The sequence below is a fragment of the Tympanuchus pallidicinctus genome, unplaced genomic scaffold (genome assembly GCF_026119805.1).
Source record: "Tympanuchus pallidicinctus isolate F22 unplaced genomic scaffold, pur_lepc_1.0 scaffold7, whole genome shotgun sequence".
Taxonomy (NCBI): Eukaryota; Metazoa; Chordata; class Aves; order Galliformes; family Phasianidae; genus Tympanuchus; species Tympanuchus pallidicinctus.
Window position 1 is genome coordinate 21783901 of NW_026294791.1, and position 27539 is coordinate 21811439.

Below are 27539 nucleotides of genomic sequence, written 5' to 3' on the forward strand. Positions count from 1 at the left end.
GGTGAGCTTTTGTTGGACTGCTCCTACTCTTTAGCAGTTCATTTTAGTCACCATTAAATAATTATATAAACAGATTTGAAATGAAGCAAATCATTTGAGCAGATTATTCATAACTAAATATTTTGATTTCATGTGAACATCAGGTTCTGAAAATATGCATACTAACATGAGTACATGATACAAGAAAAAACTATGCAGACAGCTCTTAAAGCGAAGGTGAACATTCCGATGACCTGAATCTCTGCCTAGAAATATCTTTTTTTTCTAAATAAATTAGGAAACTCTCTAGGCAGTATGCTCTCTAATATAAAGATGGCAATCACAGGTCACAAAAATGCACAGAAGTCTACTAACACACTTTCTTTTCCTTCTGCTGTACTGTTCACATGTTCTACTGTGCTGTTTTCTCACTACCACGAGAAAGTACCAAATCATTATCAGATGAGTCCTAGAATGGCCTGGGTTGGAACGTGCCTTAAAAATCACCTAATTCCAACCCTCAGCCACAGGCTGGCTCCACGCTTTAGAACAAGCCCCATCCAACTTAGCCTTGAAATATCTCCAGGGATGGAGCAGTCACTACTACAGAAGTTGCAGTATAGTGTTATAAGGAAAGATCCATTTTAAGTTATTTGGTATTTCAGTGCACGTCCTTTATTACAAAAACAAAACAATTATTTCCTAAATAAGAAATAATCTTTTCCTGTAAAATTGCTTCCCTTTTTAAACAAATTCTCTTAGCCACGAATTACATTATACCTTAACTACTTCTGACTAACTAATACTAAGGTTTGTCTTTGTGGCTTATTTGCCCTGTGTGTCACTAAATTATAATCATAATAAAATATGACAATGAAAGTCAGATAATTTTAAATAATCATTTACCTTTCCAAGAAAAGGGGTGCAGGCGAGATACAGCCTATTTTCTTGCACTCTAATAGATGTTATTACATAACAGTAACTATTCTATGTGCCAAAATGTACATATAAACAGAGTCTCTATACGCATGTGTAACTACATGTTTTTCTCTGCTTACGTACTTGAAATTGTACATGTAATGACTTTTAGGACCCTGACCTAAAAGAATAATATAAATGTTTTAATTTAATATATAGGAAAAAAGCTAAATTTTAAACTAATATTCAAGAAAACCGGAACATATTTCAATTTACTTGTAATTTAGAAATTCTTCTAGAACTTTTACCAAAATTTCCTTCCCTGTATGTTTCAGTTGAGCAAACTTCATTTGTCTTAACTTAATGCATTTGTTCTCAGAAACCAACAGTAACACACCTCTGATATCTTGGGCAACAACCACTCTTAAAATAACCATTTGCAAAACTGAACAGTACACAAATTCTGCTCAGCTTCTAAGTGGGATTAGAAGAAGGGATTAATGACAAAAACATTTCTTGATACCTGACCTACAGCAACAGAAGAAGAATTAACTTCCTGCCTCATATTCTATGTATATTCTTTCATCTTATTCAAGTTCTGGTAAAAATTAAACATCCTTTAGGATTTCTTTCCTATACTGCTTTCATTAAGTATAATGATTTTTACTACTTTAGGGAAAAGTCCAAAGGGACAAACATCTACAACTCAACAAAAACTTTAGTAGATTTTGCACATGCAGAGCAATCTCATGCCGAAATTGTGCTCTAAAAACACTATGTGTATGGTGATTTAAAAGAGTTCTTGCCATGTCCCAATTTTCTCTAGACTTGAAACAATTCCAGCTTTCTAGTAGTTTATTTTTGTGTGTGTGCATGTGTTATTTTGCCCCTCTCTCTCCAAATGCTTGCTGTAGAAAGGAAGATAAATTGAGAGAGAAAAGATGAAGACAATGCACATAGATTGAAGAGAGTTTTAAAATAATGCAAAATTAGACTTACAGTTATAAAATTTGAAAATCATATATTTCTAATTATTTTCTAAGATCTAACCTGTGCTTATTTTGCATAACACTTAAGACACCAACAATTAAGTATTTATTTTCCATAATACAAGTCTGTATACTCATGGATCACAGGTATGTTTAAACTCTATTGTTGAAGATAAATCTGTTTTGTTTTTTTTTTGGAGATAATACTGAGGGCAAAAAAGATACTATATTAACTGACTAATGAAAAATTAAGAAATTTATTCAGCGTGTATTATGTTTACTATTAGAAGACATCATTTAGCATTTATTTACATTTATTCATTGCTGCTATCTTCGTAGAAAGATTATTCTCTGCCAACGAAACATCAATATAATATCATATTACAGCTCCCACCATTTAACCTGTCAATTAAGTCGATTAAATAAAGGTAATACAAGCCTTTAGAAACAGTTCCACAGCCCCAGCAAATTCCAGACTTCCCTCATCTTTTTTTTTTTAACATCATAATTTGAAGCTGCAGAAATTCCCCATGCAGCCAAGTTCAAAAATACAACACAGTTCCTATTAGCTCTGCAGTCCTTGGCAGTCAGCACCCTGCATTTCATCTTGCACTGGTATTTAATATGTATAATTCCAAAGCAGTGATTCCTTTACTGCTGTGCTGCACAAATCCAATTTTTTACAAATAGTAAATCTACTGCAGATATGAAGGCACCCTACTCTGACTCCCACAATTCACAGTTATCAGAACATTAACCCATTTATTCCTTTCACTTAACTGCTAAAAAATTTTTGCTTCCTTTAATTATGTAAAAAGTGAGGATTTTATAGTTTGATATCTGCAGCCACTAGTACCTTAATATTCTAACTTCCTTTAAACGTGTAATCATACTGTTAGATTCATTTCTCTACAAATAGTTCCGTATTTTGCCCAATAAATCTACATCAGTAATTCAGATTAAGCCAAGCTTAATCTATTAATTACATACTACAACCCCCTTTTAACTTGTACTATACCACTTACCAGAGCAGAAATGCTGTATAGTTGCTATTGCACATCAAAAAAATTTCCTTAGCAGAGCAACTCCCCTCATTTTGGCTTAATTTAGTATCTGATATACATAATCACACAATAGCAATAGATTCAAAGAAGTACTCTATATATTCCTTGACAACTACTGTGTTACTTAGTCAAATGCAGAGTGAAAGGAATTTACTATGCTTGCAGTTAGGCAATGATTTTGCAGTTAGGCCATGACAACAGTAATGCTAAGGTGCAGTCACAGAAACAGCTGGATTTAAGAAAGGTATTTGCCTTAACAGGGAACAAGAAGAAAAACAGAAGCTGACCTGCCCCTATGAATTTCCATAGCCATTTTAGAATCCATTGTGTCATCACAAAACTGGTTTTGCTCTCTACTCAGTCTGGTCAAACTAATTTAAGAGATTTCATTTTATTACAACTCATGTGAAGGAGTCACGTTGAAGCAGCTTCTACCACATACAAGTGCTCCACGTTACGTTCCACCTCTGTAAGTTTTACAGAGAGCTGCAGTATTTTAGTGACATACAAGAAGCTGCAAATAACTGAGAGTGCCTGCCTTGCATAACAAGCTACATGAAGAAACTACAAGTTCACTAAGTCACCAGTCGTCTCAATTTGCTTTTGATTTATTGTCATTGTTTACTCTGTGCTTAATAGATCGTTGTTGGAGAGAGACATAGTAAATATTCCTTCTAGTAAACAATTTAGCTTAAGAATTAAAATTAGAGATAAATAATGATGCAATTTTATGATACTGAACACAATTGAGAACACAAGTTGAAGTATCTTGATGATAAATTAATTTGGTTCATTATCCTTCATAAATTGCTTTGGGAGGGATTCACTCTTGGTTAATGAGTATAAAAATGAAGACCAAGTAGCATATTATTTTTCTTTTCTTTTTTTTTTTTTTTTTCCTTTTCTTTAAAAACAGATAATAGAGTCTTTGAAATAAAAGAGAATCTCCCAAGTGCCTCCAACGGTTAGCCTGAGTCTTTTACAATTACTAGAAGCAGCTACCGTCCACATAATAGGTTCACTAAAAAACGTCCAAAAAAAAAGTAAAAAATAAAAATTAATTCCTAAATCTACTGCATAGTCATTTCAGTTAACTTCCTTTTTTTCCTTTCCTCAATGGTCTTCATAAAGCAAATGCTTTCCATTAGGTCTATTATTTGCATTATTTACTTGTACCATGATGAGTTTGAATGAACATCTACCAAAGAAAAAATTGTAAAAAAAATAAAATAAAATAAATCACAGAATAATTCACTTTTTAAGGTCATCCGGATGAGTACCCTGCTCAAAATGTTATTCAAAGTTATGAATAACATTGTCATACTGAAAGTGTATCTATTTATAAGTACACAACAAACAATTCCACAGAGTTGAATCAAGCACTGCTATAAAAATGAGCACTGTACTGATATTTCTTTATTATCAATAAATAATGACAAAATAATCAAAACAGGTGTGAAATAGAAAGCAATTTCTCATCTAAGATTTCTCACATGCAATTTCTGCACCAACTACACTCCCTGTCCCTTCCATTTAGCATACCATTGACCCAGAGTAACAGGAACTGGACACTCTTGACCACTCTGCACATCTGGGACCTCCTGGAGGCCCAGCCCCATGCCCTGTGCTTCCCTTGCTGGCTCATACACCTGCAGCATACGTCTGGGTTTTAGGTCATCCAGCTTAGGAGGCAGCCAAAAGCCCATGGCTTTCCCAGTCATACTGTTGCAGATCAGTCTCTGATTTTCCTGCTCGTGATTGGGGATCAATCTGTTGGTTACTGCAAGGTTTGATCAACCCGCATGCTACTACCAGATTTTGACTTCCTTCCCCATTATGGCACAAAGTACACAGAATTGTTAGAAGTTCCTGTGTTTCTTTGTCTCTTTCCCACATGTATCCAAAACATTGCAACAAGACAGATGTAGGGCAGAGCTTTCAGGTAAGCCCCTTCTCTAACAGTTATCTGTGCTTTGTTTTCCTGGCTACCTAAGAGCTAGAGAGTTACAAGACAAGGTCTCGATCTAAGTGGTGCTTTCATACAGGCTTCACCCTGCACCAGTATTGAGGAAGACGGTCTCCCCTCTGTAAAAGTTCCACCTGTCACTTTACTCTCTTTGCCATGTACCTAAACTATACTTTAAGGCTTTGATTAAGGTGACAAAGCAAAGCATTTTGTGATGAATGTCTGGCATAGCTGTATAAAATTGTGTACAAAATGAATATGACAACATTCAGTCTGCAACTACTGAGTGGAGTAAGACAATTAACAGACAGTACATAGATACTTCACACCTGCCTGAATAAACTAGAATGGATGGCACCCAGCAGATTACACTTGCATGGAAGAACCAGAACTGGTTCTGGCACTTTAGACCATACTGGTTTTGGTCCATGTAGAAGCCTACATAAACCCCAGTAACACACATCGGAGATGAGATGCCTACTTCATTTCTAGCTTCCTGTAAGAGACTATTCTGTTAACTTCTGTGTCTCAAAGCTTGCTGGGGACACAAATGGACTTGTTCAAGTCCAGACAAGTCCCGAGCAAGGACCGTGAAAACCTTTGTCTGAAGGAGACAGATGGACAAGTCCAGGCAAGCCCTAGGCAAAGGTTGTGAAATCCTTTGTCTGGGGAAACATAGATGGACAAGGCCAGGGGCGACTAGAGCGAGATGAACTGCAGCTAAATAGCTGTGAAGTGCTCCTTTGTGTGGACCTATCTCAGGATGATGGGCCATCTTAGAGGGTGCTCAATGACTCTTGCTCGAGGCCCATCCTTGTCACGTAGGCAGGAGAATAAGGAGGATAAAAGAGGAACTGAAAACCATGAGGATAGGTTTCTGACAACAGATTCCTCATGAAGAAGAACAGGTTTTCTGACAACAGATTCCTCATGAAGAAGAACGGAGGTTTCTGGCAGCAGATTCCTCATGAAGAGAGAGAGGAATTCCTGAAGATAGAGGGATTCCTGAAGATTGAGGTGATTCCTGCATACTGTTGAACTCTCCTGAGTCTGCTGCCTGACCGCTGTTGCTGCTTCAAGAATTGGCTCCTCGACTTCCTCGTCTACCTGCCTGCTGCTCAAGGCCGGCCACGCTGCTGCTCCCCGTCTTCTGCTGCGTTCTGCCCGGGACCTTCAAACACCATGCAACAGGACCGCTGCTGGATCCTGCTGGTGACTCTCCCCGCTTTACGCAACTCCTGCTTCTTTTCCATCTTTTCTGTCACCCTCCTTCCCTTCCCCGTCTCCCTGATTAGGTCTTAGTAATAAACTGGATGCAACAACATATGAACCGTTGTTTCTTAATCTTACACCGGGTATACAGATATTAAAGAACCTCATCTCCCTCCTATAAATTGGAGCGAGACTCTTCCCTTGCCAAGGAGATGTGTAAGTCCACCTCTCTGCCTTGAAGACCGACACCATCAACTCCTTCAACACAATCTCAGATTGAGGGCGCCATATTCTTTTGGATTGACACAAGACCAAGTTCTAACTTAGTGCAAAATAATAGCAAACCCTCCAGGTTACAGCATCTTCATCTGCTTTGGTACAGTGCTTCTATGTAAAAACCAAACTCTCGGGATTCAAACACATTTAAAAAAAAAAAAAAAAACAAAGTATGATACTGGAGAGCCAGTTGCTTATTTCTGATCTCACAGATTGCAAACTTCCACAATTATCTCTCAGGCTTTGGTTTTCCGCTTTGGTTCCAGCTCAAGAGGGCCTCAATGTACTTTGTATCACAACTTCATAAAGCTGCCAAACTATAGCGTGTCCGTAGCACTGACAAAACCTGTGCATAGCCCTTACTCATTTCATTCTACTGTACTGAATCCCATACTGGACTCCATATTGCATTAATAAGATCTCTACAAAGCAAGTCCTCTGTAGCTTTAAATCATATTACATAGAAAGAATACCATCAGAGGCAGATTGTATAAAATCACATATGAAGTATTGACATTTGAAATTAGTAATTCCTAAAAATTAACTTAATGTATTCTAAACAGAGCCTAGGGGATAATAAAGTTACCTCACTACTACACATAAATTTGATGGGGAAAGGAATCTGAGTTACAGTACTGTTATTCAACTACTTACTTTTCAAATGCATTCATTACTTTGCTATTACTGGATCCAGCCATCTATAAAAGACAATATTCATACAAGCTGCTTTCAGAAGCTGTGTTACACACACAAAAAAAAGAAAATAGACAACTATCCAAGCTGTTCATAACTATCAGTTTATCAGTTCTAGTGAAACACATGATTTCTAATAGCAAAAGATAAACTATATCTTCCACGTTCTTAGATGGGAAAGAGTTAAAAACAATAAAAATAGCCTTACATTAAATATCTTTAGTACTATTTGCATATTCAGTAAACTATCAAAATACCGTATCCCTGACTGTCAAAATGTACAGAAGTCTCTGTACAGAGTGCAGTGCCATGAGAGCCATTTGCAGAACAGAGTAATAAAATACCATTTTTGAAGCAGACATCACCTTACTGGTGCCCACTAAGTTTTGCATCTCACCAACAGTGTTCCAGATCTTATGATGATAAATAACTATTTTGCATAAGTGACATACACAGTATTGGTAAGTAAAAGAAAGAAATCCTTCTGTAGATCCTGCAGTGATCGTTTTGAAACTCTAAACGTGATAGTATTAACAGGAGTCAAAGCCACAACAATTACTCTGGGACTACTCTTAGAAGGTCCTGATTTCTCCATGGGAGACCCATCTCCTGTTGGAGCCAACTGCCGTGCTGCATCACATGCATGATAATTTCTTCAGTTGCACTAAATAAATTAAACAGCATCAAAATCTCTAGTCCTAACCTGAATATTTCCATGACTAATTTTGATCTTGTGTGTACTTCAATAGATTATTGATTCCATTAGGAAAAGCACACTTGCATCCAAAACATAATATGCCTTCCAGCATATGGGTTTAATCTTTAGCAGAAGCAGAAAATTTGTTACTGTCAGAGCTACGCTGAACTACTACACCTGAAAATCCTAGTTTCAGGATTCAATACCCAGGGTTTCAAAAACTATATGTTCCTATCATGGTGTTGATTCCCAAATCTTTACTACAGGTGGTTCTGAAGTAGTTATAGGAGATGAGAGTTGCAGGCAAACAAATTTACTTCCTTAAGTCGATCACTCTGCATGGATTTTTTTAATGATTACATTAAACACTATTAAATAAGGAAATTTAATTCCATTTCACTTCATTGGCATTTTTCATATCTCAAAAAAAGCTACAGAAGAGTAAGGCAGTCTATTAATACATAATGGATATCACAAATAGACTGCAATTAATCAAAAGCTCTTGAAGTTATTTTGAGTCATCCTTCAAATTAAGAATAGAAATCAATAACAGGAAATACACACACTGAAGTATTTCAGAAATCAAGAAGATAATTACAGAAAGCTTTGACACCTCAAAAAATAAATAATCATGAGCTGGGTTTTCCAGACTAAACCTCTATGCTGTGAGGTTCGTTATCAATTAACTATTTTTTTCTTATTGATGTTGAACTATTCAAAAGTCCTTCTAAATAATCCAAATCTAAAGTTAATAGGTGTTACAGTACCTAATTACATAAAATGTAGGGATTTATATAGTATTCTCCATACAAAAAACTCTTCCTCGTTTTTTTTCTCAAATTTTTCCACATATTCTTTCAGTTGTTCTGAGTTTGGATTGAATGGAATGGAGAAGCTCCACAAATTCCTCAGAAGTAAAAAAAATAACTGTTTCACTACCATATGAAAGGAGATGTGGTTTTGAACTTCAGTATTAAGATTCAGATCTGCAATTCTTCTCATTCTTTCCAGCTAAGAGGATTTTGACTAAAACTTTGCTTCTTTGCAAATGCCAGAAAAAAAAATAATCACTTCTTATTCTTAATACTGAAAGAGGAAATCTTTCTTCTGTTGACTTTTGAAGTTTAATCTCATAACTAAACGTAAAATACTCACTTCAGTAGCTTTGTTTTTAAATATTCAATTAAAAGTGCAATATATAATAAGCTGTTAGTTTTTCTCCTTCCTGTTCTCATCTGCTTCAATATGGGTTGTACAAAACAGTTAAAACCCTATGGTTTTAGGAGCGTATAGTAACTGATTTACTGTACTGATTTAAACTCTAAAAGCTAACAGCAGAATCTTATAAGTAGTGGCAAAAGAGAAGTGAATGAGACTTGTCCTATGAGCAAGTTCATGTCAGTCAGAAGCAAACCATCCAAGTATTTACTGAGGTTGTATATGCTTCATCTTTCCACATCAACTACCTGCCTATACTACTATCCAAAAAAGGAAACAATCAGGAAATACTGATGACAATACTTAACAGGTAACAGGAAAAAATGGAACAAGACACAATAAAGAGCGACAAATATTATGCTGCTGCAGGCGTAAGGGAGGTGCAAATCCAAATCACTAATTTTTTTCCCCCCAAGTCATTTATGTAAACAAGGCAAGGATCTCTGAGGTTTACAAATACCTGTGGTTTTAGACAGATCATTTACATCAAGGACTGCCCTCTTAAATCTCAGTATGATATTAAGTCAATTTCTGGAATACTATAAGTAGGAAAAGAAAGTCAGAAAATGTAAGATTTCCATCACAAATTTTGAGGTGTAAGCAATTAACAGGAGCCTCAGTTCATTCACCTTGTAAACGAAGTCCAAAAACCAAAAAACATGATTGAGGTTGTTAAAGGCTAAGTTCCATAATTTATCCAGAGCTTTTTTAGCCAGAACTTACTCAGGTTGGTGAAAGTGATGTGACAAGACTTGCCTACAGAACCATCTTTTGGGAAATGTAAGATTTGCATCAGCATCCTCAATAACAACTCCTCTTTTACTTCTCATTCAAAGAGTAGCAACAGGTACAAAGACAATACAACAAGGTCATACTAAATCTTTCATACTCAGCAGCTCAAGCCCAAGTCTGCAGCCAAATCATTCTAACATACACACTACCCATAGCAGAACAATTCAATAACTGAGACGGCACCTGAAAAAGTTCTTCAAACATCTGTTCGCAACATAGGTCAGAGATAGAAATCTTTATTATTATTCACAGCATCATTAGGAGATAATAAAAAGTTTTCTCAATGGTATCTGCTCAAACTGACGTTTGAAAAAAAAAAAAAAAGAAAGAAAGAAAAAGGAAAAAAAAGCTACAGATAAGAAAAATAAGGTGAAGTTACCTTAAATACAAATCACATCAAAGTCATTCTCAAATTAAACTGAGAAAAAAGCATGGTAGCTACATAGCAGCATCACTATCACCAGTGTTAACTCTCAAGCACTCAGTATGGTAAGTAATGCAAAATTAATCTGACGTATTTATAAAGCATTAAAAGTTATTAATAGAATAGTTCTTCCAATTTATATTTATTTATACACCTTTCGAAGCAACTACCCTCCTCTAAGAAGAATTTTCTATGCATTCTCCATATGAAAAGCAGTACTTCAAGAAATTAATATTTTATAATTCTTTCAGTGTCATCTTCTGAAAATCACTACATTTCAGGATTCATAGCACACTATTCTGCCCTCCGAGAGGATTCTGGCTTTGTACAGGAAGGCTGCACAGCACCTAGACATGATTTTTGTCTGCTAGAATGCTCTGGTTGAAATCCTGATCCCATTGTTCAATGGCAAAACTCCCAGTAACTTCAGAGATGGCAATATTTCACGGCTGCAACTGAGCCCTGTGCCTTGCAATTTATACACGTGAAGAGGAGAATCAAATACTAGCAGAATAAATTTATCTTCTTAATTAGTTATGAAGTTCTTTATTTTGTTAAGTTGTTCCTTTAAAAAAGGGCTGGGGTGTGTGTTTTGAATTAAAGAGAGTGAATTAAAGAGTACCACAACATGCACCAATAATTTTTTATCCTATAGAAGTAAGAGGGAGAAAAACGAAGGCTGCTTTGAATGCAATCCCTCCTATTTTATTATTATAGCCCACAAAGTCAAGAGTCGGATGTTTGGCAATAGAGGCTAAATCTTCTTGCCAATGCTCTGCCAGTTTGTTGCTGTGCGACAGATGGCAGCAGAGGGGCAGTCTGACAGAACGGCATCTGACATTCCAGTGAGTATGAAGCAAAGGTGCGTCACAGAATTCCTCCATGCAGCACAAATCACACCTATTGACATTCACTAATGCCTGCTGAACATCTTATGGATACCAAACAGTGGCTGTGAAGTGAAGGGTGGTGCGTTTTAGCAGTGCTAACAGCATGTTGCCTCTGCTTGTGCAGATTTTTAGAAGCAAGTGGTGAACTTGCTTTCACTTACACTTTCACTGGTGAAAACACACAGCTAATGGTGGCAACTGTGTGAAAAAGAAGATTTCGCAGCTAAGAATTTGCTCTAATAGTTTTATTGTGTTCTTTGCATCTGTTGTAGTTTCCAGGGAAATAAATAGGAGCCATTACTTTTGGAGATTTAGCAGCTCTTTGACATTCAGCTGGGAAACCTCTGGATTTCTATTTTAGAAGAGTGTATACTTGAGCATATATTTAACTAGCTTTGTAAGCATTAGACTTTTCCAATATTGCTGATTCTGAAGATAGCACAGAATTCTTATATGCAAGAATGAAGTCAAGCCAGAAAAACATCAAATGAGTATGAAAAGGAACACATTGGGGAGCTTGGAAAGCTTTCATTACAAATTTGAGCTATACTTGGCTTAGACAAACATTCTGGCACAAACATCAGCACTCTGTTAGTCTTTATGCTTGTGAAATATTCACAACTTCTTCAAAGGATGAAAAAGGTAGTTTATTTCTCATTTACCAGATTCCTTAAGCTGGTTAAATACCTATAAAATGTGCTTATTGAAATCCAGTTTTGAATTTTTTTTAAGGATAAAATTAATAGTATTCACAAGATAATCCATCCTTTTCATTTATACACAGCAAATGAACACTTTTTTTTTCTACCTAAATACAAATAGTTCAGTTAATTTGCTTCTGAGATCTGGACACTGAGACGTAATGAGCTGAAATGTAGGATCACCAATGCAGAGTAGACATTATTCATCTAAATGAATAACATTATGACTACTATTTACATTTGTGTTGTCTCAAAAATTCCTCACCACTGAGCTGATTATAACCTAGTCATACCATTTTAGAAAGTAATAAGAGTCTCAAATGGGAGGATTGCTATTACCTTATGTGTAAGCTGAGTGTGCAAATAATATCAATAGCAGTCACCTTCCAGTGTGCTACTTAAGTACCAGACTTGCTTTACATATTAGTGAGCCCAGAACTCAGTCCAGCCTTCAAATTTATTCTAGGAAGTCAGCTGGAAACTTGGAGTCTTTCATCTTGATTATAATGAATACTATCTAATTTCTTAAGTAGAGAGCCAACTGTGAGCCAAACTTTTGGTGTAACAAAACTATTTAAGTAATGGAAAGATGAAAAAACTTGTGATTTCAGATCACAGCTGCACACAGCACAGAATGTTTCCTTTCTCAACTATTTAGCATTAATTATATTATCAGAAAGTACAAATCATATTTAGGTGAATATGCTGACAGCCAACTGCAGCATTAAGACTGGCCTTTCTGCTGGCTTGCCAAAGAACAGCTTGAGCCTTGTCTTCCCCCTCACATAAAAGGTCACTGCTCTTTTCAGGACACCTTTACTTTGCCTTCCTCTAAACTGGGTCAAGACATTTCCAAACAAAATTTGTGCTGTAGTTGAGATCATTTATTTTCAATGGCGAAAGTATGGTTAGTAGGAATGCTTTCAGCTCTTTCCAGCTCTCCAAACGCAGACTATTTCAGTAAACAAACTTGAGAAAATCCTCTAAACCAAAGCATAAGTGAAACTAAGTGAAGAACATACACCTATTTTGACCTGCTCTTCATACTTCTCACATTTGCCTCTTACAGTCTAAACAGCTTCAACTACTTATTCTCAAGTTTCAATTAAAAAAGATACAGATCTCTAGAGAAGAAAAGGAGGGAAGGAGGAAACTGTTAAATGGGCTGATTGAAACTAAGCATTTCGCAACCATGAAAATCATATAGCTCTGTCATCTTCCATAATGGTCTCTCATTATAGTCAGTGCCAGAAAAGATCATGAGATTTCCACTTCAGATGCACGAGCCTGACAGAGAGCTAGCAGAGATCTAAGCAGAAAGCACAGTCCCAGAGCACTGGCATTGTAAATGAGATGGGTTTTGAAAGTGAGCCAATTGGCAGTTCAATATTTCAATGATACAATGTACAGAAAGAATTGTGTAATCAGAGCCTTACTCAAGGAGTGAAAATTCAAAAGCTAACCTATGCTCATCGTAATTGTCTAATTGTCCAATAAAATTATTTATTGCTAAGAACTATAAGCTCAATAAAAGACCTTTTACAGGATTTCTCATTTTTTTCAATGTAGACTATGCAATGACAGGATAAGCAACTCAACTCTGTAGCTATTAAGTGTACCTTGGACATAAATCAACAGCAGATATTAATTATATGGTGATAAGATTTGAAGCTTTTATATTAGCTGCAATTTCAGCATTTTGAATGAGCTTTGTCCATATGAGCATCAGAAAATTAAAATCAAGCAATTGCTTTCTCCTTCAGTGGAGAAGCATCAAGGAGCAACAAAATTCCCACATATTTTTATTGCTGAGAATGAGATCCTCTGTCCTGCAAGTTTTTCCTTGAAGATCTCTCGGTAAAGAATTTCTCCTTCTCCTCAATCAGTGTAAATATGCACAACATATTTACTTGCATGTTAGTTATTTATTTATATTATATTTACATATTACTCATTACCTACAGCTATCCTGACGCTAAGGATCGTGAAGACAAAGACTTTCCAAAACATGGACCAACACAAATCCTGATCAAATTTTGCGATTCCCTCCTTCCCCATTGTAACTGCTAAGCTTTTGTAAATAAACCAAATAAATAAGATCTGTGGCTCTACAGAGATCTAATTTTTTTCTCCCTGCCTTGTCTTATCAGGTATAGTTATAAATGATACATTTGAGTTTTGGATAAATAAATAAATGAAACTCAATATGACTCACGTGTAGACTTCTGTCAAGAGTGCCTTGAGAAGTTAGTGCTGCCATTTGTGTTCAGCTCCATCACTTCTTGTCTAGTGCAAACTTCGTACATATATGTTTTTTTTTGTCAAAAGCATCTTCTAAAGCTGCTTCTCTCCATACCTATTAAAAAAAAGTGGATGCAGTTAATAAAGGCGGGAAGGATAGAATATGAATCTTCTGCTTGCTCCTGTTAAGTTGGAATTCTTTTTGTTTGTCGGTTTTTGTGTTTTGATTATATTGGTTTTGTTAGTCACAGATAAATCAACATGAACAGATTACTCCCCTGAAGGTCAGGCAAACAAGCCTAATGTCTGCACATTACAGTTTTTTTCCAAGTTGTAAGTAAGATGGGTAGTAGTGTAATAAAATAAAAGAACACTGCATTTTAGCCTCCCAGTTCTACTTTGCTTTTGAGTGTTCTCACTGCTGTTCAAGATCACATCTTTTTTTAGGCTCATTTTTCTGTTAGAAGCAGAAAGATCAGTATTAAATAATAAATCTGCAGATAACTAGATGTAAGGTTTCTGTAGCCTGCACAGAAATCACATCCTGCAGAAAGATTTTGCAATTATTTTGCAAATTAGAAGTAAAAATAATATTCCCAACATATTTATACTAGAAAACTATTTCATTTGCAGTATTATAAAATATATTTCTGATGCTGCCTTTTTTTGTATATGTATCGCTAAGTTTTTGCGACCAAGAAATTACAACCATCACTCAAGAAGTCAAAAGGAAAAATGTGAAGAAAAACATGTAGACTGCCTGTCACAAACATAATTATTTTCCGTACATTAAATTATGATACATATGAACAGATTTGACAGCAATATGAAATCATGTCTAAGAAAACAGGTAACATTTTTCAGAACAGTCAGCTAATAAAAATCTACTTAGTTCACAAACTGCGGTCTTTGAAAGTCTCTATCAAATACAGCCGTAGGAATAATTTTCTGGATGTTCAGTGAGCACCAGCTTAACAAGGGCATAAGAAGTTACTGCAGAACGTTGCATTTTCAGTTGTGTTTACATATTCACAATAGGACATACACATGTTCCTTATCTATACTATTCAAATCCAAACTTGAATTTCACCACAACTGATAGAAGAGTTAAATGTAAATACCTGAATGATTCTACTTCAGACACACAGAATTGGACATGAGAGGGCAGAGATAGTCTAACACTTGTCTCTGGTTTTGTGTTTCCAAGCTTTGGTCTTATTTGCACATGCTAAATCTGAATGAACATTTTTAAAAAATATATAAGAACTCAATTTTGATTCAGGATTAGAGATTTGCTCAGTTCTGCTATCCTTACTCATTTGAGAGATCCTATTCCAATTACTTCCATCAATATTGAGTGACGCAGAAGAAAAATTTCACTTCGTACATCTGAAAGAACTTGATATTAACGGCATATACACTGAAGTTAAAGAAAGGGAAAAAATGAAAGAAAAAAGTACAGGAAAAGTGTATAGGGCAACATTTGCATTATTTCTGCAATCTAAGTACCTTGCTTCAGATATCTTTAATAATGCAGAGGAGTTAAATAAAATCATCCAAGGGAATTTCTCTGCTTTATTGTACAATCAAGGGTTTTTTATTTAAGTTGCATAATACCCTAAGTTGTCTACCTGCCATGGGGAAATTAGAAAATATTCTGTCTTAAAGGCAGTTTAAAGAATTGCATTGTTAGAGAAAAGGTGAAACAGACCACAAAACCCTATTTTGGAAGACAGCGGTATTTGGTTTACATGAGAAATACCACCACAAACTCATTCACTCTGAAGTCATTTAATACTCCCTTGAGAAGCTCCTCCTTCCCTGTCACTGCTAAGATGATTCTTTTCATTTATTTTATGTTTACTTTACACTCCAGGCAATTGCCATTCCATATCTGAGCCATCCCAGTACAATCTCTAGCTTTTCACCTCATGTCCTTATCTCCTCCTTTGGTGCTTCATGCCAGAAACAAACATGGAACAGAGGTAAAAGCTGCTTTCAGATCATTCCTTTCATCAACTAAATATAAGAAAAAAAACAGCATAGGGTGTAAACAGCATTCTATGAAATGGAAGAAAAAAAAAAAAAACAACCTTCAAACTACACCAAGCTCATTCCGTGCCCCTACCTGTTTTTCCTTTTTTTTTTTTTTTCTTCTCCTTAAATCAAAGCAGCAAGGAAAATCTCTATATATACTGAAAAGAAAAAAAAAAAAAACCTTGCCGAAACCAATGCATCTGTATTAAAAATAGTGTTAAAATTCACAGTGTACCACAAACACCATGATAAAATGATCACCCTGAAATATCAAATATTAAAAATCAACTAAAATACAGAAACATGGATCTATACCTCTGACACTAAAAATGCACCCTCCTTCACTATTTTATGTTTTAAGAGTCTTGATTCTTCTTTGGAAAATGCTGCATACTTAGATGTCTAAATGAGTGATTGCAGATGCATGCAAGGACAATGTGCTGCATTGAAAGCATACGAAAACATGCATTTTCTCCGAATTTAATTAACCAGAAGCACTTCAATGACTAAGCTGTTATGTTAATATTATGTGAGTATGCCAATTAATAACTGGACTAATCAGAGCATAAGAGCACGGATACAGTCACTCACTGTTCAGTTAACAGACAAAACCTATAACACTTGAAACCCTTTTAAACCAGAAATGTGAATATTTCTTTTATAACATTAAAGCATCAGCTAATATTCCATGTCATTTCCAACAGAAAACAGCATGCATTTCTTTGAAAAGCTGAAAAATACAGCAATTCCACAGTTATTTTCAAGTCAGGTACACCCAGCACTCCTCACTGTTCTGCAACTGCTGTCTGCTTCAACTGTTTTGAGTAAATCCCACTTAACATTTATTGCTTATTTCGGTGTTTCGGAAAATTACCAAGTCTGAGAACCCCCTAAAAAGACAGCGCTTCTTGCTACAGGAAAATTGTGGAAAGCCTTTTGATTTTCTCCCTAGAAGTGTCTCTCTAAGATCTTCGTTACAACTCTCTGCAGAAGACATAAGAACACCACTTCTGTGCCTATATCATAGAAAACAGATCAAATGCAAGCAGCCGTGGGTTTGTGGGTGGCAAATCGCTCAGCTTGGGAATGCACATTTCTCAGCTGTTTCATCAGTTGCTAAAAGAGAAATCAGAAAAAAAAGCAGAGACTAAGAGATAAGTAAGTTGTTCACGCACATAACTAAAAGGCTGCAGCTACTTTCCCGATCACTTTAACAGAGGTTGAGAAGATTTCTATGTCAACCAATGAAGGAAGAGGTAGTTTCAACTTTTTTTAGATTTCATTAGAAAGGGAAATGAGAAAGGATGAATGACAGCAACTGAAGGACAAAACATGCTCAGGTCATAACATTTACCAGTCTTAATTCTGGGCGGAAAAAATAAAATACACATAACATGGACACAGTGCAACAAAACATAAAAATACTAATAATCAGTATAAAACTAACCTCTTAATAGCTTAAATGCAGGAGATGGACCAGAAGATATCTTCGCAAACTAGGAAAGTACATTTAACCCACAGTATCCCAATTCCTTTCACGCAGTAAATAGCAGCTACACGCATCAGCCCACAACCATCTCTGCAGAAGACATACAGGGATGGTAACTGTCTCACACATATACAGCCAGGCAGATCAAAAGGTCTAACAAGTTCACCACAGCTTGTATTTCCTCACAGTTACATAGAAGATAGGGCTTTTGTTTAGCTGGTTTGGGTTTTTTGGTTTTTTTTTTTTCTTTTTTTTGAGTATGTTTATTTAGTTGTTTAGGTTTCTTTTGTGTGTGCTTTGCCATTGTTTGTTTACCAGGGCAATATACAATTAGGAAATGACATTCACAGCAGCATAATTAAAGTATTCATTCCACTTTTCTTGTATCTCGGCTAAGGAAACTTCTGCTAATTGATGTTGGTATTCTCAAAACTTTCCTTCCTAAAACAAAACACAGGCAAGCACTGGTGATGAGCATGTTCCACCTTCCCTTCTTTTTCTGGAAACACTACTTCTGAGAATAACACAGCTTAAAGCAGCAAGGTCTTGATTAAGAAAATCACAATTTGAGTGTTCATGAACAACAGAAGTACTTTCTTAGCTATATAACAACTTGAACACTGAAGTACTTCATTTTCTTTCAGACTATATTATCCCATAGGCTTTCACAGAATAACAGAATTGTAGGGGTTGGAAGGGACCTCCAGAGATCATCGAGTCCAACCCCCTTGCCAAAGCAGGTTCCCTACACCAGGTCGCACAGGTAGGCATCCAGGCAGGTCTTGAACATCTCCAGAGAAGGAGACTCCACCACCTCCCTGGGCAGCCTGTTCCAGTGCTCCGTCACCTCACTGTAAAGAAGCTCTTGCGCACATTTGTGCAGAACTTCCTATGCTGCAGTTTCCGGCCGTTTCCCCTTGTCCTGTCTCCACTCACCACTGAAAAGAGTTCGGCCTCGCCATTCTGCCCTCCACACCTTAGATATTTATAGACCTGGATCAGGTCCCCTCTCAGTCTTCTTTTCTCAAGGCTGAACAGACCCAGTTCACTCAGCCTTTCTTCATAGGAGAAATGCTCCAGGCCCTTCACCATCTTTGTGGCCCTCTGCTGGACTCTTTCCAAGAGATCCCTGTCTTTTTTGTACTGGGGAGCCCAGAACTGGACGCAGTACTCCAGATGAGGCCTTACTTCTGGGCATCTCATGAACAGTTTTCTTACAAAGCACATTTTCTTTCTCATAAACAAAGAAGGATTGTTGCTCAACATCCTGTAAACAGATACACAGCATCTTGAATAAATTTGTTTCATGTAATCACTGGACAAGTTTCCTTGTATACCTCAATTTCCCTTACTTTGATTCAATAAAGAATAAGGATTATAAAAAATATTTCTGCACTGGCACCCTGTCTAAAAGGCATGCAGACTAACAAAAGACAGCTGAGAGGGATATTCAGTAACTGATCCTTTATTTTTTCAAATCCTATTTTTTCTCATTCATTTGGAAGCCATTTTTTGCTGCAACTTCATTCATCACCAAGGAACAGTTAGTAGACAAGCTCAAGCATGAGTTAAAGGAATGATTAAAAAGGTACTAAAATGCTCTTCTGGGTTTAAGGTTTCTAGAACAGCAACAGATGTTTAACAACATTAACTCCCATGAACGGCACTGCATAATCTGTCAGCTTACACACTGGTACTGGTAACAAAATTCTTAAGCTTTAACTTCTATTTGGAGCACATATACTTTTCATTATCAACATTGAAAATGTTCATTATTGCCTAGAGTACATTAACTGAAATACATTCTTTTTCATCAAGAACCTAATCTTTTCTTGTTCACTTCCTTAGAACTGCTCCAACCAGAACTCACATCAATTGATTAAAAAAAAAAAAAAGAAGGATTTGATAATTACTTTAATTCATCAGCAAGTCTGTTAGTCTTCAATAGGTCTCATTACAGTACCTTAACCTGTAGGAAACAACTCTGAGAAGATCATGAAGTATGAGACCATGGCATCAACCTGTGAAATTATGCTGAGTTCCTGGCCATCAATCCATAAACAACAGCACCATATGAGAACATCCCACTATCCCATTCTTTTAAAATACAGAACATCATTGCTCACTTCTGATTTGTGTTCTCCAGCTCCTTGTTTTCTTGGAGCTCAATTTTAACACCTCAAAAAAAGTTACAACTGCCATAGTAAACACAAAAGTCCATTTACCATGACCTCATTTTCACAGAATGAAGAAAGCTTTATGTCATTCTTTTCCTTTTGAGAGGAAAGAGATATGCATGCCAACTCCATACTGACATTAAGTTCATTTGTAAGAAAAATCTTGCAAATTTATTTGATGCGGCCTGTAGTTGAGAAGACCTTTTTTTTTGCTGAAGTTCCTCTAGTTATCAACTTAAGTAAGTGTGTTAGATGATATGAATAAAAAGTTCCCTGATCTAAAAAATACTTAGATCAATATCTTCGACACAGATGAACTTCTCATATACACACCGAGTCATTCATTTGAAACTTTCAGTCAGCATCAGTTTGACAGACAATTCTAAATGCAAAGCATGTAAATCAGTGGAAATTGAGATGAGCAGACATGGTCAATATTCTAATGGAGATACTTTGACTACTACTGCATATATGAGTAACCAATTGTAATAAGCTTCTGCCCTCTCTAACTGGCAAACAATCTTTGCTTTTCGCAAAAACAGAAATTCACTTGAATCAGTCTCTAACAATCTTATATTGATTTTAAGATGCGCTCTATGCATTCTCATAACCAATTTGTATTCTGATTAGAGGCATTCACCATTTTTTTCAATTTCATTATGATAAAGATGATTATATACATATATATGCACACAATAACATAGAAACATAAAGCATATAGAGGCAGTTATTTATATACTCTTCCACATTATCTTCTTACAGGCAGATCTTCAACCATGATCCAAATTGACAGCTACTTCAGCACAGACCCTAGTATATCAGCCTAAAGTACTCTGTGAAATACAAACACTGCCATAGTTCACAGTCAAAAAACAGCAAATAACTTAAAAAGGCTTAGCAAAATGCTCTTAAAACTCATCAGGACTGCAGTTCTTTAATCAATCTTTGACTCTTTAGTCAAAGAACTGCAATAGTTCTAGTTAGCCCCTTTAGCAAAGGAAAAAAGATCACACATTTTATTGAAATTATATTTTCTGAATTTCATGCAGTTTTAATTCTCTCCCTTAGCAGAAGAAAATAACTTGTTTGGAGCTACCTAAAAGGAAGACCAATAAAGGAACACTGCTAGATGAGAATAAATATAAATGATTTCATCAAAATAAAATAGTGGAAAAAAAAAAATGCAATTACAAATCTTTAAAAACAAAACAATATTTATTAAGTGGTCACTATTCCCCATTGGGCATAATATTTGAATACATTTAACATAGTTCCGTGCATGGTATAGTGACATCTCATTTCTGTTCTTGCCATAATGTCTGACTGTGGGAAATTACTTGCCTGTTCCTTCTTTGCATGTCTGGAGGCATCTTTGTGCAATGCCATATACAGATCTGGGGCCGTCTGGACTGTATTCTACTTCACTATTTACTGTGTATAATTACAAAATCACCACTCAGCTTACTCCTAAAGTTGATACAACTGATGGAAGGAATGCCACCCAGAGAGACTTCAACAAGCTTGAAAAGTGGGCCCATGTGAACTAAATAAGGTTCAGCAAGGCCAGGTGCAACATGTCACAACTGGGTCAAGACAATACCAGATAAGTGTACAGACTGGAAGGAGAACTCATTGGGAGTGGCCCTGCAGAGAAGGATTTAGGAGTACTGGTAGACAAAAAGCTGGACATGAGCCCATAGTGTGCTCCTATAGCCTGGAAGGCTGACAGTATCCTGGGTTGCATTAACAGAGGAGTTGGACAGTAGGGAGATGGAGGTGACTGTCCCCCTCCGCTCTGCCCTAGAAGGGCCCTCTTGTGAAGAAAGGGAACTGGGCTTGTTTAGCTTGGAGAAGGCTCCAGGGAGACCTACTTGTGGCCTTCCAGTACTTGGAAGGAGCTTTTAAGCAGGAAAGAGACTGATTTTTTTTTTGACATGGTCTGATAGTGACAACGTAAAGGAGAATGACTTTAAAAATAGAAAAAAAAAAAAAAAAAAAAGGTTTAGGTGAGACATTAGGTGGAAATTCTTTTCTCCGAGGGTAGTGAGACACTGGCACAGCTGCCCAGAGAAATAGTGGACACCCCATTCCTGGATGGGTAGGATTCTGGGCAGCCTGCTCATGATAGAGGGTTTGAAACTATACATGACCTTTGATGTTCCTTCCAATCTAAGCCATTCTATGATTCTGTAAGAATCCTTCTTTGTTTTTTGGCTCAAAGATCACTTCCTAGGTATTTCTTGTGATAAGATTCTGATTCTGATTGATTTGTTGAGGAGGCAAGTGATGGGTGCTACCATGTGACAATCAACATCACTTTGTGGACATCTGAAAGCACTTTCCTCCAGAGCTGCTTGCCTCTGGAAGAGAGTGCTCAGGAGTGTTTACTGGTGGAAGATCTGCCCTCTAACTAAATAGCTCCAGCTTGGTATGGGAAAATCGGGGAATTATACCATTGTGTCCTGTGAAAAACAGGATGCAGGTGGGCATCCCTGCTCCCTGTTATCTGCTGCCAAGGCCCAGAAGATAGGAACAAAGGAGTTTCTGCTGAGGTCCCAGAGCCAGAAGCTGCCATTCCAAGGAGAGCTGACTCTACCACTTTGGACTTATTTATGAGTTGGTACTACCATTCAAAAGTGGCCATCATCGCCGTGGTCACCGTCATCGTCAACAGAACACCACCACCCAACGACCCACGATTACTGAGGATCAGTGACTGAACTACAAAACACACTGGATCCATGGTGGTGACTATCTCCCTCTTGCTTCCTATAAAGACTCCTTGCTGCTTCTTTCCTATCGCCCTCCTTCCCTTCCCCATTACCTAATTCATAATAGTGTTTGTCCTCCCCTTCCCATCTCCCTAATTAGGATCTGGAATAAACTGGTTAGATCAACATTTGAACCATTGTTTCTTAATCTCACGCCAGATATACATATATTAAAAAGAACCTCTTCTCCCTCCTATCAATTGGAGCAAGACAGATCCCCAGACTCCTTGGAGAAACCAGCTCTGCTCAGGTAAAATGCTAAGAATGGAATAAAGCCTATAAAGGACAATAACAGATCAAAGTAAGTCTAAAAGGAAACAACGAGATTAGCTGTCTTTACATTTGACAGCAAGAAAACTGAACGGTATCTTCAGGTACCTGCATAGATATCTAGATGACTTGATATTTAAATATAATTGAACAATTCTTCTGCACGTTTAGGGTACTCTGATTCATAACTTCCTGTTAAACAACTCCAATTCATTTCAGACAAATAATTTCCTTTAAATAATAACTTTCCGGAGAGTAAACCATCTTCCTTTTTTCCTCTGGAAATTATTGATTTTCACATTGCTTCATAGTCTGACCTTGTTTACAATTCTATTACGTTCTGTTTGCATCCAGTTAAGGTTTGTCAATATATCTTACTGCATTAATTGCTACTTTATAATTCACATATTCAAATGTACCTTTCAATGTACCTTTATATGATATAATCTCACATTAGAAATATGTGAATTTTAAATATTGACTGCATTCTAATGCTATTCAGAACACTTAAGTTACCAAGCTAGTAGTAGCTACAGTATATTACTTAAGTACCAATCCAATACTGTACAATAGCTAATAGCAAGTGAACAAAATTAAGCAGTTCATGATTAAATGAGTCAAAGGCTACTTACTCAAAATATGAAAATATATAAAGGTATAAAAACATCTGCAAAAGATGAAGTCACTTCAGAGGTTCATTAGCAGAAAATCTGATGTGAATATTTTACAACCTTACAGTTATACTATTCAAGTCACACGCACACTTCAAAGATCTCATACATAACAATGTGTTGGTTTTTTTTTTTTCCAAGAGGTTCCCACTTTTAATTTTCACAAAGAACAGGCACAACCCAATTCACACTTAGCTGACTCATCAGCACTCCAAACCTCCCTTCTCTTTGTCATTTTTCATTCCCCCATCTTCCCTGCTGCATATTTGTCTCTTAACCTCACAGGAACAGCACTTTACACTCAATCTTCTTTGAATTTGTATTCCTTGATCTTGAGCAACTGGAGACAGTCAGAGTCTCCAGTTGACATTCTCACCAACTCTTTATACAATTGCACTTCTTTTTTTGTGAAAGTACCCTGGCTGAATAGATAATAAGTTTCTGTCTCAGTCATCCTATGTTCTGTTAACACACTTTCTCCTTCCCTTCTCATTCCCTATTCAAAACATTTCAGCTATCAGTAGGAATTTGGTTACCAGTTTCAAGAGCATAAACTTCCATTTGTGGGTTAAACAATGGTATTTTGACTACATCTCAAGGACATCCAATTAAAATCCAACAAAAACAAACATCATTAGGCTTTTTTTTTTTTTTTTTTTTTAGGGGAGGAGGAAAAGGAAGGAGATTTCAGGGGGGACCCAGTCAGTGCCAAAAAAGGCACAGGGGACCCAAAAATGTACATGTTCTTCTTACTATGCAAGTTTAATTGTTCACTGTAGAACACAGGAAGTAATATAAGAAACTGAAGCCTGCTTATAGCACTTAGAGAAGGGAAACATTACACAGCATCAATAGCAATTAAAACCAGAACTGAGCAACACCACTTCAAAAATCAGGTTCTTCTCATAAGAACGCTAACAATCAGAATTTTACACACAATCAAATTAGGTTTCAGAACATTTTCCTAAAACAGCTTATTGTACAGTCATTATTGCAGCATGTTCCACTAGAGCTGCTGAATACAATGTGGACTGACACATCTGTGACAGGAGGCTCCAGCACTCAAGGAAGCAAATGACAATCCACATACTTGCTAGGACAAAAATAGAACAATACTGCAAAAAAATTGCTGAAGATCACATCCATTCTCTTGCTCAAATATTTGCATGACGCTCTTCTCAAGATTCTTAAAATGCATTCTTGTTTCCATAGGTAAATTATTCAGATGACTGTCATCTAACACCAAAGACCGTGTACTCGAAGTGAGAAGTTTGGAACCAGAATTTTAGGGATTTCAATCACTTTTCCGTAAACTTCAAACTAAAATAGCCTAGCAGTTTCTTGTTCATACATTACGAATGTTGAACAGCAATTTGTGGTAGCTAAATTAAATCCCAGCTTTCCAGCTCTCAGCAGAAGATTCACAATTTTGGTTCTGTGGCCAAAGCTGAAATTCAGAATACACAAACTGGAATTGAAATAGCAAGCAGCAGAACAGAAAAAGTTTGGGGCATTTTCTACTTGATTCAAATTCACAGCTATTTTTGGAGGCCTTTTTCTTGCCAGCTTGTGCATAAAACTAAGTTACTCAAACCGTTTTTGTTTAGGGGAGCCCATCTAGATTAGAGTCCAAGACACACTCAAAGAAAACTTGCCTCGAGGTTGGCCTGTAACATGGTGTTTGGGTTTTTTTTCCCTCTCATTTTCAATGCTTCAAATAATAATAAAAAAGTAAATACCCAAGCACTTCTTGTCTGTTACATTTAAAAATATTTCACATTCACCTGCCCTATGTGATAGGGCTTGCTATCAAAGCCTCACTTTTTAAACACTATGCTACCCTTAAGCCTGTAGAGGAAGACAAAACCCTTATAAAGATTGTTACCTACCATCTCTTCATTTGATCTGTCATGCAGAATATTTCAGACCACTAGAATACTTCACTAGCTCTTCCACATCAAATTCAAGGGATGCCTTAGTGAATCGCTGAACAAAGACAAGGAACTCTGCTACAACCACACCTGACCAATAGAAAGGAATCTATTTTTGAGTAATACTGAATAATAGAAAGTACTTCCAAGGCCAAACCAGAAGTGAGGAAAAAAGAGAGGATATCAGAATTTTTCATAGACATAGGTCACACACTTATATGATGACTACTCTGAGTGTAACTACGTTGTGCCACAGTCCACACTGCTGAATTCTTGTATCACTGTGAAGATGCATGCCCATCACTCACTGACTGTACTCCTTGCTATTGCTGACATAGGAGGGAGCAAACGAGGCAGCTCCATGAGACTCTGATGTGATTGCTACCAGAGCAGGGAAACCTTACATTGGGGCACAAGAATTTTTAAGATGAAGAAAAACGCATGGTGAAGAGACACACTTGCAGACCCTAAGCACAAGGGAGCTAAAGTTTGGATGCCTGAAATGATTATCTGATACAACAGCAGACCCTTTCTGTTCTTAACCCAGTGCAGTGAGCAGCAGCACCAGAAAAACAGGAGCATCGTATTTAATGACACTGTAGTTGAATTTCTAGTCTCCTGAGACAGGACAGCAGAGTGCATTCACTGTCAGAGAGCACAGGAAGCTTAGCATGCTTCCATCTCACTGCACTGTGTTTAAATGCATAGTAATCAATTCTTCATATAACCAGAAAAGCAATTTAATGTACAACACACACAATCACTCTGCATGCTTGCACGTGTATCAAGCAGATGGTACAGCTTCTCTTTTTTAATCATACTTCCATATTTCTAGTCAAGTTCGTAGCATCACTCTACTAACAATATTTCTAACTACAACCCCTAACTGCAGTGACTACATATTTATGTTGATTATTCATAACCAAATATGATTCTCAAACACATTAATTGATAGTAAATACATGTAACAAAATACAGATTGTGTATAGTGATAATATTGGAGTACCATATCCCTGACATAAAATTTTGTGCTAAATAGAAAACTTCTGAAAATATGCAAGTAAATCAATGGTTACCTGCACAAATGAGCAGGCAGCTTCACTCCTGCCTGCCGTGGCAGTCTGAGTAACTGATCTGGACACTGCCTAATTCTCAACAGTCAATTATGTCAAAAGTCTTTTTAGCTAACGTCATGCATTTAGATTAGACTTCTGCTCTTTATTCAAAGTTTCAAGCATTAAGCAAAACAATTTAAAAATTGTATCACAGCACACAGCAGCTGTTGGACTGTACTTGCCTCTTTCTTCACCTGTCCTTAACCTACTATGATTTTAAATTCATAATATTTCAAAGAACATTGACATTGAGATCGGTTAAATAAACAGTCTGCAAAGTATGTGTCATTTGTAAGTATAATTATATTTTCATCTTTTCTATTTTACATTATGCTTCAAGGGAAGAATTTAACCCAGGACAAGAAGATGTTGAAATTGCATGACCATTTTGTTGACTTAAAGTACTTTTCAATGGAGGCAATCCTGTATTGTTAATATTTCCTTGAACTTTACTTTTGACATCCAATGACATACATTACTGAATATTAAATGATCACAAATAATGAAATACTGAGCATTAATAAAATGTTGTGTCATCTTACAAAAACACAGTGCTGGTATTCGGCTTTCAAATAGGTTTATGCCTTTGACAAATTCCAAGATGCTACAAAAAAGAGAAAAGTCTTATTCCACTTTAATTTACATACTATATTTCTTAGCACATTTCAAAAGCAAATTGAAGTATTACTAGCAAGTGGATTCAGATACAGATTTGAACTTCACAACTTCTCTGCAAAAGCCTTTTAAGTATTAACAGCTCAATCACACAAGCTGCAATGCATTTTATTTTAATATATCTTTATTGACTGGCATCAATGCAGATTAGCTCCCTCAAACTACTCTTCTGAAAAGACAGAGGAAGGACCAAACACAGATGGCATAAACTGTACAGTTTCAAAGAACAACAGTTCTTCATTCTTTCTACATTCTACCAGTCTCATTTTCATGAGTCCTTCAAACAAGTTCATGAAAGTCAATAACAACTGAATTTTGGCAAAACACAGATGCTTTCTACGTA

The 27539-nt window shown here is 36.5% G+C and overlaps 1 long non-coding RNA gene across 2 annotated transcripts in view; it reads right to left on the reverse strand.

The window, feature by feature from the left end:
- LOC128072716 (uncharacterized) overlaps positions 1-27539 on the reverse strand; it is a 159534-nt gene that overhangs the window by 63567 nt on the left and 68428 nt on the right. For both annotated transcript variants that reach the window (XR_008202418.1, XR_008202419.1), the window contains exon 2: positions 14035-14175. This is a non-coding gene — a long non-coding RNA (uncharacterized LOC128072716). The remainder of the gene's footprint in view (positions 1-14034; positions 14176-27539) is intronic.